Source organism: Osmia lignaria, chromosome 9 (assembly GCF_051020975.1).
Source record: "Osmia lignaria lignaria isolate PbOS001 chromosome 9, iyOsmLign1, whole genome shotgun sequence".
Lineage (NCBI taxonomy): Eukaryota > Metazoa > Arthropoda > Insecta > Hymenoptera > Megachilidae > Osmia > Osmia lignaria.
The window spans coordinates 4913920-4928188 of record NC_135040.1 but is presented as its reverse complement, the minus strand read 5'-3'; the positions used below and the strand labels follow the sequence as shown (position 1 = coordinate 4928188).

Below are 14269 nucleotides of genomic sequence, written 5' to 3'. Positions count from 1 at the left end.
TAAAATTTTATTATTTATTTTATCACTCATTTTCAAGCAGACTAATAGCCATATATATTTTTTTAACTCGTCATAAAAATTCATGCAATAGAAAGTTAAAACCGTAGAAAGAGGAAAAATGATCTGTAAAAAGCTCGAACAAATACACAGCGATATGTCGAGTCGTTTTATTTAACTAGTATCGCATTTTTCGAGTAACCGTGTCTTTTACGGCTGGACAATAACGCGACAGGACGATAAGCTTCCTGATAACGCGTAACTGTTACCTCCCCTAAGCTACTAACGTAAGCGCACGATTCTATATTGTCACTGCACGTTCGACTGAATTTCTTTCGCGCGATAAAACGATAAAAAAAGAGAAGAGAAATTGATAGATATTTTATTAGACGCCTGTCGTGTATACGAAATCGACTGGTTCGCGTTTCTCGCCGAACGAAGACTATCGGAATCGGTAGGAATCGAAGAGGGATTGACGTTTCGAAGCGATAGAAGGAACAAAAGCTGGCTGCCAGCCGCGAAATTAACCGAACCTAGTCCACAAACTATGCTAATGGCGTTCCTGTTAACTCGCTCCTCCGCGGCCGTGGAGTTTCAATGGAAATTGCACCTTCTAGATTCGAGACTGTGTTTTCGAACGATCGATCGATCGAACCCACCTACCGAGTTCTCGTTCGAATTAGCTGCTCGCGTTTCCGCGTTGAAATTCTTGTCGGTGACGGATATACAGTTGCATTTGCTCTCGATAAACGAAGCCGACGGTCGAGCTTTCGCACGGTTTATCAAACCTTTTAAAGTCTGTTGTTTTTTCCCCTCTTGATTGTACTCTTCCGATGCTGCCTCTTTTTTCGCATCGTCGCTCTTGTTTATTGGAATTCTATAATTCTTTATCCTGAAACGTGTATTTTATATAAATTCTCTTGAATAGAGTCGATTCATCCGCGATACGCGCGTTATCTCAAAGGGAAATCACCCAGAGTAAGGTCGACGCAGCTTTTATCGATGCTTCGCCCCGCTATCGCGCTCGTATTATGCCCTGACTGCCCATCGAAACACCGATTTCCATTGCGGATGCTATTTACGATAATCGGGGTCGAAACGAGCCTTGTGCAACTTTGCGTACGCCAACCGCGTGACTTCCCGAACCGAGGGATCCCTGCAGATTCGGTGGCTTGATACGTTGCTGAAGATCCTTTAATATCCTTTGGTCAATCTTTTTAATGCCTTCAATCGCGAAGAGTTTCCGGGAACATTCGAAAGCTTTAGTCTATCCGGAAGAACGAAGGAGGAGGAGAACGCGTGTAACGTTTCGATAAAATCAATTTTCCGCTCGAAAGCTGGTTAGAACGAGGGGCCCGTTTACCCGTATCGCGAGATTTGTGGAGAAATGCAGCAATTTTTTCGCGAGTCTCTTGGCCGGAACGACTGGTGCAGCGGACAGGTTGGAGGACAATCCGGACCGCGTGCAGGATACGAGCTCCTCGCGTACGTGGTCATCGAGAGGGTGAGCGGAACGGTGCTCGAGGTAAATCGGGTGTAGAGTACGGCTGGCGGAAAATCCAAGGAAACGGAATATTCTGCTTGGATATTGGACAAGGAATCCTTCGGAGGAGATGATAACTGTGCGGCTGCTGGCGATTGCGAGGCTCGCAGCTTCTGCTATCGTCACCAGAGAGATTCACAAACGTACGATATCCAAAAGTCTTTGTCCGATCTGTCCACGGCAATTGTCACGGACCGAATTAGTCCGAAGATCGATACACGAAATAGCGGTTAATTAGAAATTTAATCAATTTTCCTCCTCCGCCGTTTGGTTGCGCTGAAAATACCTGCGTCTTGTTTTACAAATGAAGCATACTGAAATTTTTATTAGATCATGGAAAGTGTGGTTGCTCTTGTAAGACTCGTGCATAATAAAAGAACGGCGCCCGAAATGAAGAATGCAAGGTGAAGAATAACGTCGAAAGAGGGAAACAGAATATTCTACAGTTGGATATCGGATAAACGAAGGCGATGGTATCCCGGGAAAACGATAACCGACTTTGTGGGAACGTCTAGTCGAGACTATGTTGCTCGGTAAGTCGAGGAGAATGTTTGCTACGCACGCTTTCTTTACGCGAGTACAGCGGTTGACTGCGGTGGAAAATAGAAAATATAAAGAAACTCTTTTATCCTCGAGCTCTCAACGGAGGGATCTTACGAACCTAATAGTCGGAATCCTATTTTTGAGTTCGGATAGACGCGTCGGGACCGCAAGCTCGCGGAATAAAACTCGAAATCTGTCTCTCGAAAAGTTGCGCCACCGGGATTTCGAAAGTGGAACAAAAGATTTCGCTGCTTCGACGTTTAACGTTGATCCGCGAATCGGAAAACAGTCGATCGGAAGTTGGAAAACGTGGCCGATTTCCCGACGAGGAAGATTCGCGGAGTTGGTTGAATTTCGAAACGGGAGGACGAGAAAAAAAAAGCGACTTTCAACCGGACTGCAGCTGTCGGGACGTCGCGTCGCTCGGTGTCGCGACGCAGGGCCGCGGCTTTTTACGACTTTCCATACGCGGAACTCGCATTTCTTCTCGAGCGCAAAGGGTTGAAAGGACGACAGGAAACGAAGGGGCGGAGAGGAGTAGGCGCGGAAAAGAGAGGCTGAGAGAAAGAGCAGGAAACTACCATCTCTGCTGCTTTTATTCAAATTCTCTCCGGGCGAAATATCCACTTCCTTCGAGCTCACCCCGCGTCTGTTATTCCCTCGTTCTTTCGAGTTCCGCCTAGTCTAGCCGATTCGAACGAAACGGAGGCGTCAACGAAGTCACGAACGCGACTCGTCCCATTTTGTTTTTTATTCGCCTCGCGTACATACATTATATCCTCCTTTTGCAGCCATTTTTCCACCTTCCTCCCCTTTTATCTTCTTCCTTCATAATTTTATTTTATACGGATCGTTAATTAACTCGTTTATTCCTCTTTTTCTCTATCGAGAAAATCCTTCGTTTCACGGGTTTTTTTTCCATCAAAGGCGAATAAATAGGGTTCGAAATCGATTTGCGAGAAAACGATCGGAAGGAACGAATACACGTCGTTTAGAAGATCGAAGGGTCACGCGATACAATAATCGAAAACTATCCGATCGGACGTTTCAACTGGATGTTATCTTACCGATATCTTATTCTCCGAGGGGAGTCGATCACCCGTTGTCGTTTACAACCTGGATCCGTGATTTATTTCCAGCTTGTTTTTCACGCTACGGAGAATCATTTATCTCGCGATGCACTTGCAACGTGTTAACGTGTTCCTTTCTTTCGTACAAACCGGCGAAACGTTTACCTTCGTTTCGCGCCGATAGAATTCGAAAACAGTGATTTACGACAGCTACGAGACACCGGCCGTATCGGAATTTTTATCGCGCCGGATTGGAAATACATTCATAAGTAGACAGGGTCGATAAAAAGAAAAACACAGCGTTGACAAAGATTCTCGGAATTCCGCGAATTACCCTCGGTTTTGTTTTCCTTCTTCAGTCGAGTCTCGGATCCGTGTTTTCCCGGAGAAATTCAGCGCGCGAGGGATGAAAATGACGGACATTTCGCGTCGCGCGATTACAGGGGAATCGGCCTGTTTTTTTCTCCTCCTTGAGTGGAGAAGAAACAAAGCCAAGGGGCTGAACGGGTGCGTCGAGAGCACCCTGGCTCCGTTTTTTTTCCCTGAGAGGCGAGCGAAGTCGGAGAAATCGTGAGATAGCCGCGTTAAATGGAATATTTAAATGCCGACCAACTTTCCATGATGAAAATGATCGAAACGTGGGATCACGTGGTAGAAGCGTCGCGTTAGTCGTTAAACTAAATTACATCGTACGTATCGCGTGTCTGGGAGAAAGTTCCGAGATAATTTATTGTAGCCGGGGAATTAAAGGGGGAGTGTCGCGTAGGCGAGCGTGATTTTTCACGTTATCTCATTACCGAACTTCCATTAAGAACTTGTCGCCTCGAACAATTTTCAAACGCATCGTTCACCCTCGCCGCGGTTACGAATTACCTCTGCTCGTATTCGGATTAATGAAACTCTGATGCCCAGTTTGCTACGATACCTCGATATTGTATACTGGAAATGGGCTATCACTTAAATACATTCAATTGAGGATCCCCGTTTCGTGGAAAACCGAAACTTTATTATGAACTGAATGGTTGCAAAACTAACTCGAGCACGGGAAAATCGGGTTATTTAAGGATTTCAGAAGGCGAACTTTGGGTTACGACTGTATAGAGGAAAAGAAAGGAGAGTTTGGAAGGTGGAAATTGATGACTAGTAAAAGATGAAGATTTGGATGAGGCAGGAATGAGTAAAAGGAAATATTTGAGGAAAATTATTGCTTCTGTAAATTTCATTTAACAGCTCAAGATTGGGTAGCAAAGTTAGTTGATCCGATCAGATTGAAAGTAATACTTTAAAGTGCTTCGTAATTAAGCATTAAATAAACGGCTCGGATTATAAACAATCAGCAGAGCGAGTTCCGTTTATTACACGTTGCGTACAGTTTACCAGGGAATTGTTGCGAATGTTTTAAGTCATTATCTCTGGAGTGCAGTTATGGTAACGCGGAGTTGCGTCGTGTGCTTCTGCAGCTTTGTAATTTGTGGCGCAAAGTTTGCCCTCCCCTCTGTCGTGTAATTACAGTATCGTAATGCTCGAACGAGATAGTTGAATGGTTACAAGAGCACCGATAGCGCGACTCGAATACGAGGGAAAATGATTTTCTAATTATCGCCGAGAAATATTAATATTCTCGGGGAAAATGAAAGAAAGACCTCTGGGGAATCGTGTAGCCAGCCAAAGAGCAGCGGTGACCTTTTTCCCGTTTCCCGCGAGCGAACTTACAGTCGATCCGCGCCGCGACGCCCTCGAATTTAGGTTGCGACGGCTTGACGAGGAGATGGCAAGATGTAACGTCTAAGAATACAGGTTATCGCGTCGCGGCAGAATATGTAAATGAATGTTGAGCTATGGGATCTCTTACCGCTTATCGCTCGACGAAATCGTGAGCTCTGCTTCGAACGGGCATCGTTTTCTCCTCGCGTTACTCCATTCTGCGTGTTTCGCGCGTTGCACAGACAGTATTCCGTGAAACTTTTTTTCACGGCTCCATTATCGTGTTAGCGTTTCGACTGGGAACGAAATTCTCTTCTCATTCGTGGTCCATTCACCGACGTATCGGAACGGGAGTTCAACGTTGATGCGATTATACTAGCGATGCTAAAAATGAAAATAGGAAAGATAAAGAGGAAGGAAGATGATTTTCTAAATATACACCTCGAACGAATAGCGTTCTTCTCGCTGGATAAAGGAAGAAGCAATTTTAAGATAATTATCGTCGAGTAAATTTCAGCTCAAAGCGGTACAATTAATTTTTAATTAAGACTGAGAAACGCTAGCAAGAGGGGGCATTCATAATCAATAGGGAAACGTATTTTCGTGTAATCAGTGATTTGAAAGGGCGAAATCACTCGTTCAATTACGTGCTTTTATTCGGATCACGATTTGGTAGGAAAGCGCGAAATACGAACGTTGTAAATGCTACCATTTCGCACGGCACTTTGGTGCATACATTTTCTATCGCGACGACTGGTCGATGGATCGGAAGCGGCAAATGGATCGTGAAAGCAATGGAATTGCAATGGGAAATGAAATTCTTCCGACCCACAGACATTGTTCTCGATCGAGGTTGAAAGGATAGATATGTAAAATCCATCTATAAAGTTGAAATCCGATATCAGCCACGGATTAGTTATCCCGTATTTGCAATTCCCTCTAAAACTATGAAAGAAAAAGATGATAGAAACGCTTGTCCTCGTTGCTGCGGGAATAGCGGGTAAATTATAGCGACACGGAACATGGTTTCGACAGAGGAGGGGTGTTTGTAACCACGGTCCGACGCGATGTCACCGAAATTCACGCGTCCAGGTACGTTGTACATGTACGTACGAATTCGTGTCGGTGGGAAAAACAGGGATCCAACGTTGCGGATGCAAGCACGAACGGGAAGAAACATTCGTCGAGGCAGGGCCAGTGGAAGAGGCGCGGTGGTGAAAAACGGGGTGCACGATTCGCGAAGGGGTGAAAAGAATAGGAAGCTTCGATGATGCTGGTTTTTGGCGCGAGACGAGGATCGCGTTTGCGATCTATCGGCGGCAAATAGTAAATGAGAGAAGGCGATAGATGAGAATAGAGGTGAACGCGAAGCCACGCGTTTCAAGTTCGCCCGAAGACTGACGAACGTTACTGGGTTTCGACGCCTGCGCCGCGACGCGACGCGACGCGCTCGCAGCACACCTCGCTGTCGCGCGCATCACGCCTTGCCGATGCATCCAGATTACTCTTGTCGAGCATATCGCCCTGCCAGGATTCCTCTACGTGCAAATGCAAATCCGCCAGAGTAGAAATAGTTTAAACTTGTGGCTTCGTAACATCGTCGCCGACCTCTCCTTTTTCCACCCTCCTCTCGCTTCCCTCTTTGCGTCGCCTACGAGCCTTATCGCGGGGCGAAAAGATCGCCGCCGACGCTCTAATAAGGCGAAAAGCGTCGCTGTATCGTAATCATGAAAGTTTTACCACGCCTTGAATATTACCGGCGGGAACGGCGCTGAATTACAAGGAGGACGAAACGTCGGGCAAACAGAAAGGACGAACAACGACGTTTAGCCGTTGTTTGAGATTAAAATTAAGTCGCGGTTCGTTTCGCGCTAACGAGATTGCGGTACCTAATTGGAAGCAAGCTGTCCGAAACACGGTAAAAATCTTGGCTCGACAAAATATTTCTTATCCCTTCATCCCCCTTCGTCGAACGCGTAATTTTATCTCTGAAACTATGGTAGCGAGAAATCTGTCGGACCTTCAGCTACTTTCAATCAACGCGTTCCATTTTTTATCCTTTCGATCAAACTTAACGAATCACTTAGGAAGATAGAGCAAAAGGTGGTAGTTTTTACGAGTCGTTCCAAGGAGGGTTAAGGGAAGGTAGAAGAGAAGGGCAGGCAAACACGTTCGTTCCCTTAACCCTTGGTGTTTCCCTCGGCTGGATCCGCGCCTCTGCCGTAACAGATTGGCAATGGAAACGGCGGGTCAGCGATTTCCGGGCAGGTGCGGTGAAATGCGGAGAAAGAAGTCGTCGGATTAAAAGATTCGTTCCTCGGCCAGCCGAGTAATAAGAGTCAGCGCCTTTTTCCGGATAATATTTCACGTCGTTACACACCATTTCCTCGCAATTAGGATTTGGAAATTTCGGTAGAACGCGGTTTATCGAGAGCGCGGCTAGTGGCCCGAAGCCCGACGCGACCGATTGTCGCGTCCCCGTTTTCTGCACCGCTTGCCATTCTTCTCCCTCTTTAGGAACAATGTTAAATTTTATGCTTTCCTTTCCCCGCCTCTCACCCTTTCTTCCCTTCCCTTTTCAATCGATTTCCATCGCGCGATTATTTATCTTTTACTTTTTCGATCTAACGAGAAACACATTTCCTTCCACTTCCTCTACGTTTCTCGAAATGATTTTAAAAGGTCGCGTTTGAAGTACATAATGCTTGCAAAAAAAAAAGTATCAGGTCAAAGGGTAGATTTATTAAAACCCCGAGATCAATATTTTGGGGAACATCGAGTTCGAGTGGTGTAAAAAGCTTCCATCAAATTTTTAATCAATTTCGTTAGCCGCGTACTCGGTTGTTTTGATAAATCGTTATTTCGTTAAATAATTTTCGAAAAGTTGAACGCGTCGAGGACAAAAATACCCAGGTTCGTTATTCGAAAGCACCCACGCAAGGTAGCGACAATTTGAAGTCTCTTCGAAACGAAACTTTTGCAACTCGTCGCATACGCTTTCCACGGGGTGGGACCATTATCGAAAGTACATTTGGTTGATCGTCCTCGGGTAAATTCTGGCTTCTTGCGCGTCACTTCATTCGCGGAGTACACTCTCTGCCGAGGACTTTGAAGTAAATCGTATGCTCTCCGACGCTTTCTAAACTCTTCTGGACTTCCTAAAATCCTCGATATCCGTGCAGCTATTTTGTCGTTCTTTATTTCTCCTCACGTCCCTTACAATCCTGTCCCGCTTGGAATACGTTCAGCGTCGAGGAGACTTCTTGTCACATCGTACGAGGGAATATCGTCGAAAAAGAATCAGTTGGTTCATCCTAAAATCGAAATTTCTTTCTTCCCATAATCAAAAATTACATGTTTATCAGAGTGTTTAAACGGGGGTTCGATGTGCCACACGCGTGCATGTGCGGGTGTAGGTGAAGCCTGGATCGATCGCGAGAATTGCGAACAGCCAGGTTCGAATTGGAAATGGTCTGTACGTTGTTATACCGTCGATCGTCGATATCTCGTATCGTTCGTGATCGTGGATGGTAAACGGTGATATGGCGCGATAGCCTCATCTTTTATGCGTTCGTTTATAACTGCCAATTTCCTTCGTATCCCAATCGACGCGGTTCCTTTTACCAGCAATTATAAAGTAATAGCCGTGCCAATCGGCAGTTCCCTGCTCATTTATAAATCATCCAGGACGACAACCTATTCTCCGATCGGCAATCCACTCTAATCGGATAGACCGGAACTCTTCTTCCGGTCAGAGAAGCGGTGGTAATCGTATCGATCGACGCGAGGATCGTTGGCGTTAGTTTATGGGTCTGTTTGCGCGTTCAGTATCCCCTGATTAAATTATCCTCCACCCTCTCTGTGATCATTCACCGACGGAACAGCCGATTCGCGTAATGGAAAATAGCGTTGGGCTAATTATGGATCGTTACGCGGTCCGACAATCGCGCTCCTACGTTGTTTGCTCGTTTTCATTGAATTTCTTTTTCGTAAACGTTTCCCTCCATGAATTTTCATTATCATCCCTGCATTCGTCTTATGCGGAAACTGGTACGCAAGGAAATAAATATATACGAGGGAGAAAATTCTCCGTCGACGTGGCATTCGAACGAATTCCGCTTGGAAAGCGCGAGAAAGAAAATATGAAGGAACGGAGGCGAGAAAACGATTCGTTTCAGAGGAGGCACGCTCTTCGGCCCGGATCGTTTGTCCTCTTCGCACTGAATTTCTTTGGTTAGATCGCGGCAGGAATGCGGGCGAGTAATGAAGTTGCTCCACGGATGAAACGTCCCGAACAGTCCCGTATTGGAAACCTCGATAAAGAAAGGAACCGGAAGAATTCGATGTTACATCGGCAAAAGGAAATTCATTTCGTTCTTTGTCCCTCGAAGGAGCAGGGGACAAAGGGTACCGAAAGAAGATTATCGCTCCAATTTTCCCACGTTATAAAAATAGTGAGAAGGGCGCAATTAGACGACGTTTCTTACGAGCGGGAAAAACAAACCTTGAGAAGGAAAAGTTTCGAGCAACCGAGAGACCATGAATAGAAGACGAGAGGGTGAAGTTGGTTAACGAATGGAACGATCCAAGGATACGTGGACCGACCGCGAAACTTGCTGCGGTTTTCGGGGACATGAAATTCCAGCGAGGTCTATCGAGTTTCCTCGACTTCGCCGGAACCGTACGCGTCGCGAACTTACCGCTGCCATCGCGTAGAAACCGAAAGCCCTTTCTCTTGCGAAACGTTAATCAGATCTCCGGACGTATCGTCGAGATGAAAAGGCTGATTAATTTCTGGAAAATTGCGGGAAGGTCGAATGCAGGTTCGGTTATGAAAAAGTCATCTCTGGAGAAGAAGGATGCGTGTAAGTGGTAGAGGAATTCCCGTGAGAGTCGATGTAATTCAAAGATGAAGCACAGGTGGACGGACGTGGAGCGATGAGTTTGGCGGATCAGGGGGTGCGGGGTTGAAGGGAGAGCGGTGGCACGTTTAACGATAAAAGTGGTTGCACGCCTCGAACGTGGTGCAATTCATCCACGGGTGCAAAGGCGACGCGCGGAAAAGTCGCGGCAAGGATGTTGCTAGCGAAATAAATTATGGCGGCGAGTATGACCGCGTTACCTCGATTTCCACCCCCTATAAGATGGAACGGAATTTCTGTTGCCTTAGACTTTAGACAAACAGCGGCAATTTCGCGGGTTGTTCGACGGAAAGGAAGTCGAAGAACGACTTCTCCTTCGTTTTCTTCCCTCCATCTTCGTCTCGCTTTGAAACACTAATCTCCAACAGTCTGTTTATTGTAAACGTTCCAGGAATCCCTCGCGATTTCGAGGATTTTTCAAAGTTTCCACTGTCGCGCTTATCGCTTCGCGGTCTCGTCGAACCTGGTAATTTTTCTATTTTCCGACGTTTCTAATTTCTCGCCTGGATAACACGCTCGCTCGCTAATTCTTCCCGTTCGTCCCGCGTCCGGCTTTTTTTCAGATTCCCTCGAAGTTTTTACTCGGAATTTCCTCGCGATTTATACTCGGGAGAAGAATCGCTTCGCCCGGCGCGGTAATTTTCGAAACGCCTGTGCACCCTCATTTTTGCCTGACTCGTGTTCCTCGTTGTTATTAGAAATTCGCGAAAAGTTTACGGCGTTTTTCCCCTCTACCTCTCGAGCCTTGTCGTTCCGTGAATTATCGTAATTGCGAGCGTATCCACGCGAGCGGAAAACGACTCGTCGCGCAGAGTCAGTCTTTTCGGCTTCTTATTAGTATAAAAGGCGTGACACTAACCAAGTTCTTTGATAGACGTTTCACGGTTCGCGCTCCGGTGTTTATGTCAAAGCAGCCAGCAAAGTGAATCCCGCACCTTTTGTCGTGGAAATTAATCTTTCGCTAGCCAAGGGACTGTTCTTTTCCCGTAGCGAGCTGTTAATTGGACTGTTGTCAGCCGGGAACGCATCGCCTCGTGATTTCGTCCCTTTGTAACGAACGGGATCGTTTTCATTTTTCAATTTAACCTTTCTACCTGCCATTTCCCGTAACTCGTGCAACGTTATCGTCTCTCGGGATTCGCTTTGATCTTCTTTCGGTAATTTAATTACATCAAGCTTTATGACCTCGGTCAACACGTTGAAATAATTTCCTTTTAAACCGCACGAATCAAACCGTGGGTATTGAACAATGTACCTCGACGCGAGGTAATTGTAGTTTATTAAATCGAGTCATTCGAATCGGACAGCCCCTTTCAAAGCCCCTGTCATCAAGGTTTACGGTCGCGTGTTGCGAATCGATTCGCGTAAAGAGCATTTGTTTCGCGTTATTTATTAGCCGGGAGATTGAAATCCGTAATTACCTCGTGGCGTAAAGCGGCCAGTAACGCCATTTACCGCCAGTCGGGGATCCTTTAGACGCGAAATAATTAACCGCTTCGCTTCGTTTCGTCGTTGCGTAATTAGCTCGCGGTAGATTTAGAGGATGAATTTCGATGGAACCGATCGGCTCGAGAAGCCGTAGGAGGATTTTCCCTTTTCCCGTTTACGCGTTGTAGGCCAGCGCGATAAACGATTCGGGCGATAAATCAAAGGCCCCGTTGTCGTTTGCCGCGCCACGCTGCCGGATTGTTGCGCGAAAATCAATTAAAATGCCTGCAGCCACGGTGCACGGGATTACAGAGAAAGAACCGGGGGCAGAGGGACAGGCGAGAGGATCGATGGATCGTGAAACACGGTGGCTTTGTTTCGAACAAGCAGCGTCGTTCGAAAGACGCTCGCCTGGTTGATTGTAACTTTTTCGATACGGCCTGTTTCGAGCGTCGCGACGTCGCGCTACTTCGAAACAACGAACTCGGGGCTGAAAGGAATTTATCTCGAAGCGGAATACCTTGAATTCGCGGAACCTCGTCGATCTTCCGCTTCTTATGCACTCGAAATTACGCAAAAAGATTTTATTAATTAGCTATCAGTCCGGAGCTATTTTCCCTCTAAATTACGGTCTTTTTCAATTTAATGGTTTTCTTCTTCTTCGGGTCACTGGCGACGTTATTCGACGGAGAGACTCTTTCCGGTGTCGTAGAACCATTGTCGACGATAAATCGGCTTCGTTTCCTCTGCAAAGTTTGCCAAATTAGAGCGAAGCTTTTCGATAAGCGTCAGAAGTCGCGCAGATTTCTCCAGTTTTCAAATAAAAAAAGCGTCGGAACAGGGGTGTGTTAAAATTACGAGACATCCCGCGTTAGATATTGCGAAAAGCAAGGGCAGCGTTTTCATTGCAACGCCGACGGCTACGAAATAGAGTCGCGTTCCAATATTTCCACGGCATCGTTGCCGGCATGGATGTTTTTTGGCCGCGAAATTTATACCTCATAGCTAACGCGCGGTTTACACGGTCACCGGGGGAAGCGAATTCGCGAGCACTCGCAAAGAAGAGGAGCGAGGAAAAAATCGGGCCGGCGTGGGCGGACGCAGGAGGAACGGTAGACGAACGGTGAGGGGCAGGTAAAAAATACACCGTTCGCGTTAATGATGCTTTTTACAGGGACAAACGAGCCTGCACGATAAATGTTGAGAAAGGTAGTAGAAGCTGAAGCAAACAACCGACCGACGAGGGAAGGGTAGACAAGGGAGAGACGCGGTATGAATAATGATTTTTAACGTCGCAATTTTTACGCGACTGTCTAGTTTACAGAAGCCCTGGAAGGATCTAAGTTTCCGGGCTGTTTTCACGTTTGAAAAGAAACAGCAAAGCGTATAACCGTATCTCGTGTTTAACTATCGCACGGCAAACTTCCACGAGAATCGAAACTTTGGGAAAGTATGAATTCCTTCGGTAAAAATTTTACACAACTTTCCCGGCGGATGAATAATTCATTAACATCGATGCTTCGTTCCTCGCCCCGTTCGCAGCTTCTAAGGTGAACGTTTCTGTTCTCGACGACTTATTTCCTTCTCTGGACTCGTCCCATTTTTCTCGTTCCCCTTTCAAGACACCAATTAATAGGAATGTCTGTCGGAATACATTGCCACGGTTTCCCGCGACATCTTCCTCGAAGAATCTTCCCTCCATTCATGCATAAGTCCGGATGCTTTTAGAAAAGCATTTCGCCGACTATTTTCATCTTTCCCGGCCGGTAGCATTCGAGCTGGCGACAAATTGGCGCGGATAAAATTGTTCGCGGAACGAGTTTCTTGTAACGTCGGTCGAAGGTATCGGAATCGCGCGGCGTTAACTGGAATCGCGAAAGAGGAAGCCGGATTTATTCCCAGGACGGTGGTTCGCGGATGACGCGATTCTTCGGGTATCCTCTTCTTTTCCTTTTCCCGTATTTTCTTCGTCTCTCGTGTGTCCTTCTCTCTTCTAGGAGATTGCTAGGGACGCGGTTTCCGGATCAGCCGCATTCCGCGAGCGTTTCTCGTTGCCGTTGCGAGAAACAGATTCCTTCGTTGCGATCCATTCACCGTGGTACACGTGCTTCGCATCCGCGCATCCTGCTCCCGTAAATTTAGCATGCATCCCGTACAAAGCTTTCACCTTACCCTCGTTCTTTCGACTTTAGCGAGGAAATGTCCGCGCTTGATGCATCGTTAATGCATCTCGCTTTCCGCTGGTTGTTCGCCACCCACCGAGAAATATCGTTTATTATTTCTACTCGACAGCAAACTTTCTGTAGGTATGCTTGTTTCGAAATCGTCTTTAGTTACTTCCTTTCCGACTGGATTCAACAGGACAGGTATCGACGTTTCGATAATATCGGAGGGGTAGGATCGCTCTCGATACTCCTGCGCATGGCTTGATAATCAATTAGGTAATTAACGAGGGAGGCTTTGATCCTGATTGCGGTGGATTTACTTCCAGAAGTTTGCGCTAAAATAAATCTTAAAGGCTTAAAGAAGGATTTTTATACATCCTTTTATAGTTTTTAATCAGTTGTTTCGCAAAACAGATGGAATAGCACTATCCTCCTGAATTCCCGTGAATTTACCTTCGATTTTCCTCAGAATCGTATCGACTTTCGCTCGGTCACTCTTTGAAACGTATTTTTCCGAGTTTGCTCGTCTGTTCTCGGTTGTCGACCGCCTGCAGTGTTTCTTTCTTAAGGAAGCTCTTATCGTAACTTTTTCTCGCAACTGGTGGCAGATAAAAAATTTACGTTCCCTATACGTATCACGCGTTCCGTTGTGCCATCGCGGTCCTCGAGGGCGACAATTTCCGTCGACTATGAAGCAGGTGACATGGGCGGTTCGCGTTCAAACGCTTAATCCAAGGGATCTAGAAGCCTTATGAACGCGAACGCGATCTCAAAGAACTCAACTGTTTTCAAACATCGCTTTGCGTGCCGTTCGATCGTGCGATTTTGATTCCCCCCCCCGGTGAAAAATTCGGCGATTGTATCGTGTATACTTTTCCAAGTATAAAGTACAAAGCG

The 14269-nt window shown here is 46.3% G+C and overlaps 2 protein-coding genes across 9 annotated transcripts in view; one reads left to right on the top strand and one right to left on the bottom strand.

Moving 5' to 3' along the window:
- The window catches only part of LOC117605925 (limbic system-associated membrane protein), a 164996-nt gene that overhangs the window by 40902 nt on the left and 109825 nt on the right, over nt 1-14269 (top strand). The window contains exon 1 of one of the 5 annotated variants that reach the window (XM_034327804.2): nt 11859-12477. The exons of the other annotated variants lie outside the window; for them this stretch is intronic. The gene's annotated coding sequence lies outside the window, so the exon portion shown is untranslated. Of the gene's footprint in view, nt 1-11858; nt 12478-14269 lie in introns of those variants that run through there. 5 annotated transcript variants of the gene reach the window in all.
- Nucleotides 1-14269, bottom strand: part of LOC117605946 (limbic system-associated membrane protein) — a 139141-nt gene that overhangs the window by 25536 nt on the left and 99336 nt on the right. For 2 of the 4 annotated variants that reach the window (XM_034327827.2, XM_034327817.2), the window contains exons 1-2: nt 5971-6241; nt 5006-5241 (exon numbers count right to left, since the gene is read on the bottom strand). The exons of 1 other annotated variant lie outside the window; for it this stretch is intronic. The gene's annotated coding sequence lies outside the window, so the exon portion shown is untranslated. Of the gene's footprint in view, nt 1-5005; nt 6242-14269 lie in introns of those variants that run through there. One more of the 4 variants, XM_034327845.2, reaches the window with a different exon arrangement.